This window comes from Chiloscyllium plagiosum, chromosome 11 (assembly GCF_004010195.1).
Source record: "Chiloscyllium plagiosum isolate BGI_BamShark_2017 chromosome 11, ASM401019v2, whole genome shotgun sequence".
Classification (NCBI taxonomy): domain Eukaryota; kingdom Metazoa; phylum Chordata; class Chondrichthyes; order Orectolobiformes; family Hemiscylliidae; genus Chiloscyllium; species Chiloscyllium plagiosum.
The window spans coordinates 296,503-300,956 of NC_057720.1; the positions used below are offsets into that span (position 1 = coordinate 296,503).

General features: G+C 44.9%; 1 protein-coding gene across 1 annotated transcript in view; it reads right to left on the minus strand.

Annotated features, from left to right (window-relative positions):
• col11a1a (collagen, type XI, alpha 1a) overlaps nt 1-4,454 on the minus strand; it is a 251,811-nt gene that overhangs the window by 93,897 nt on the left and 153,460 nt on the right. The gene's annotated exons all lie outside the window — the stretch shown is intronic.

Here is a 4,454-nt window from a genome sequence, read left to right on the forward strand (position 1 = left end):
TCCCTATCTCCGTAACCTCCCCCAACACCTACACACCCTCCCTATCTCTGTAACCCCCTCCAGCACCTACATCCCCTCCCTATCTCTGTAACCTCCTCCAGCCCCTACACCCCCTCCCCTGTCTGTAACCTCTTCCAGCCCCTTCATCCCTCTGGAGTTAATTTATTAATCATTAAATATCTTTATTCAGAACATGAGATATAGGAGCAGAATTAGATCATTTGGCCCATCAAGTCTTCCCCATCATTGAATCATGGCTGATATATGTTTCTCAACCCCATTCTCCTGCCTTCTCCCGTGTAACCTTTGATCCCCTTACCAATCAGGAACCTACCTATCCATCTCTGAAATACACTCAGTGACTTGGCCTCCCCAGCCCTCCGAGGCAATGAGTTCCACAGATTCCCCACCTTCTGGCTGAAGAAATTCCTCCTTAGCTCAGTTCTAAAGGGTCATTCCTTCACCCTGAGGCTGTGCCCTCGGGTCCTAGTCTCTCCTCCTGGTGGAAACATCTTCCCCATGTCCATTCGATCCAGGTCTCAGTATTCTCTAAGTTTCAGTCAGATTCCCCACTCCCTCATCCTTCTAAACTCCATCAAGTACAGATCCAGAGACCTCAACCCCTCCTCATACGACAAGCCCTTCATCCCAGGGATCATCTCTGTAAACCTCCTCTGGACCCCCCTCCAAGACCAGCCTCATCCTTCCTTCAATGCAGGGCCCAAAACTTCTCACAATATTCGAATGCAGTCTGACCAGAGTCTCATTTAGCCTCAGCAGAACATAGTCATAGAGCATGGATATAGTCCCAGTCCATGCCGACTATGTTCCCAAACTAAACTAGTCCCACCTACCTGCAGTTGATTGATAGTTTGTTTTGTTGTCATGTGTACCGAAGTACAGTGAAAAGCTTTGTTTACGAGCAGCACAGGCAGATCATAGTATGGGCTGCTTGGTTCAAATCCCTCCAAATCTTTTCTGTTCATGAACTTATTGAAACTTTTTTTAATGTTGTAACTGTACCCGCATCCATCACTTCCTCTGGCTGTTCATACCACACACAAACCATTCTCTGTGTAAAAAGGTTACATCCCTCGTGTCCTTTCTTAAACCTTCTCCTCTCACCTTAAAAAAAACCTCTCTAAGGTCATCCTCAACATCCTATGTTCCAGTGAAAAAAGTCACAGCCTATCCAACCAATTTTATAACTCAACCCCTTCATTCTTGGCAACATCCTAGTAAATTATTCTGAGCCCTTCCCAGTTTAACAACATCCTTCCTATATCTGGGTGACCAGAGCTGCTCAGTATTCCAGAAGATCCCTCATCAATACAATATTCTATACAACCACAGCAGGACGTCCCAACTCCCATACTCAAAGGTCTGAGAAATGAAGGCAAGCGTGCTAACAACTTCCTAACCCCCTGTCTACCTGTGATGCAAATGTCAAAGCATGATGTACTTGAAACCCTCAGTCCCTCTGTTTTACAGCACTCCCCAGGGCCCATCCATTAACTGAATAAATCCTGCCATTATTTGTTTTACCAAAATGCAATACCTTGTATTTATCCAAATTAAATTCCATCTGCCACTCCTCACCCATTGGCCCAATTGATCAAGATCTCTTTGTAATTTTAGATACCTTCTTTACTGTCCACTATGTCATATCTCTGCTCTTGTATTCTAGCCCTCTTGAAATGAATGCTAGCATTGCATTTGCCTTCCTGATTGCCAACTGAATCTTAAGGAAATCCTGAACTATGATTTCAAAGTCCCTTTATGCTTCAGATTTCCAAAGCCTTTCCCCATTTAGAAAATAGTCTATACCTCTATTCTTCCAACCAAAATGTATAACCTCACACTTTCCCATATTGTATTCCATCTGTTACTTCTTTGCTGACTCCCTCGGCCTATCCAAGTCCTTCTGCAGCCTCCCTACTTCTTCATTACTAAACGTCCCTCCACCTATCTTTGAGATCTGCAAACTTAGAAACAATGCTCTCAGTTCCTTTGTATAGATCGTTAACGTCGTCATGTGAATAGTTGTGATCCCAAAACTGACCCCTGCGGAACTCCACTAGTCACTGGCTGCCATCCTGAAAAAGACCCCTTTATCCCCACTCTCTGCCTTCTGCCAGTCAGCCAACCCTCTCTCCATGTCAGTACCTTGTCCCTAACACCATGGACTCTTCCCTTATTTAGCACCTTCTTGAAGTCCAAATAGATCACATCCACTGGCTCTCCTTTATCTAACTTGCTCATTACCTCGACAAAGAATTCTAACAGATTTGTCAGGCATAACCACCCCTTGATGAAGCTGTGCTCACTCAGCCCTATTTTACCATGCACTCAGAGTACACTGCAATCTCATCCTTCATACTGGACTCGAAAATCTTACCAATGATTGAGGTCAGGCTAACCGCCCTATAATTTCCCATCTCTGCCTTCCTCCCTTCTTAAAACAGCTGGGTCACGCTAGCCATTTTCCAGTTGTCTGGGACATTGCCTGACTCCAGTGAGTCCTAAAAGATCACTATCAATGCCCCTACAATCTTCTCAGCTATCTCCTTCAGACCCTAGTGTGTAGTTCATCTGGTCCAGGTGATTTATCCACCTTCAAGCTTCCCTTGAACATTTCTCCTTAACGATGACCGCTCCACTCTCATCTGCCTCTGATGTTCTGGCTCGGAGATCACTGTGCTCCTTTTATTCCTGCCTCTTGTAATTGATCATGCATTCAGATCCCTCAAACCTATCTCTTGAAATTCCTGAATTGCTCTGCCTCCCAAACTCTCTCCTCATTTAACACTCAATCCCTGAATGACTCAGGATAGGTTCACATTCCCACCTCACTATTTGCGCTGATCTGCTTCAGGCCAATTTCCCACATTGAATTTGATTTGACTGATTTGTTGTCACATGTACCTAAGTTCAGTGAAAAGTTAGGTTTGCGAGCAGTACAGGCAGATCATAGTAAACAAGGACATATAGATCAAAGGGTGAAAATAAAACTCAGAGGCAGACAGGTTACATTACATAGGGTGTGCATGAAGCACGATCAACAGGAGCAAGATCAGCATTATCTGAAGTTACAGAGAGTTATTGCTACATAAATGCGGTTTGTGTCCAGGCAGCATTTAATAGTTTTATATTGGGGACAGCATTAACATTCTCACTGTTTTATTTCCTCCAATTGTATCATCAATGGAAAATTGAGCTACTGGGAAAATATTCAGAGAAACTGATATTAAATCCTGTCCTGGGGCAATTTGAAAATTTCACCTATGTTTCAAAAATTTAATAAATTGCACATTCAGTAGAAGTGGCCATGAAACTGCCAGATTGTGGTAAAAAATGGACATATTCTCCAACAACCTTTCACAAAGAAAGCAGCTGACCACATGACTCCATTCACATTTTCATCAATTCTTCAGCTCTCAGAGTCCAGCAAGGGGCTGAGCTTTTCACACTGACTGACCAAGCAGATCAGACCCTGCCTCCACCCTTGTGTCAGACAATAACAAACCTCCACCCCCACCTCCACTCCAGGGCAATTCGAGGCAAAGAACAATCATTCAGTGTCCCTCAGTGATGTGCACATAAAAACACCATCAGTTCACTCACAATGACTCAGATCCTGACTCTGACCCTGACCCTGACTTTATCCGGGCATTCAAGGCAAAGGGCCAAGTGCTGGGAAATGGGATTAGATTGAAGGTCAGGGGTTTCTCAAGTATTGGTGCAGACTCGATGGGCTGAAGGGCCTCTTCTGCATGGTATGGTTCGAGCATTCCTACTCAGTGCTTTTGTAATTCGTTCATGAGATTTATGGATAAACATTGTCCCGGTCCATCAGTGTCCGTCCTGAATGATACTGAGGACATGACAGTGAGCTGGCTCCTCAGCTCGATCTGAGTTGCCTGGCTTGGCCATTTCAGAGCAACCCCATTGCTGTGGGCCTGGAGTTACGTGTAGTCCAAACCAGGTAAGGATGATGGATCTTCCTCCCTAAGAGCCATTAATGAACCAGATGGGTATTTTTCATGACAATCCAATAGTTTTATGGTTGCCATCCTGGGATTGCGTTCGAAACTCCAATCTGATGAATGTAAATTCCACCAGTTACTCTGCTCTTGTCCTGACCTCAAGACTGCCTGTCCAGTTTGTGGAAATAAATCCCTGGAACCTTCTCTGCTTTAAGGAGAACAATCCCAGCTTCTCCAGTCTCTCCACATCCCTGGGAGCTTTCTGCCTCATTGTCGGTGTTGTATTACCAATTACAAAGCAGGATTCCAACGTGAAATGGAACCATCTATAATTTCTTTGATGTTGGTTGTGAGATGGACATTGGCTGGGAGCCCTGGGGAGGGGTGGAGGGTGGGTGTTGGTGGTGAGGGGTTGGGTGTTGGTGGTGGAAGGGTTGGAGAGGGGGGAGGGGGTGTTGGTGGGTGGTG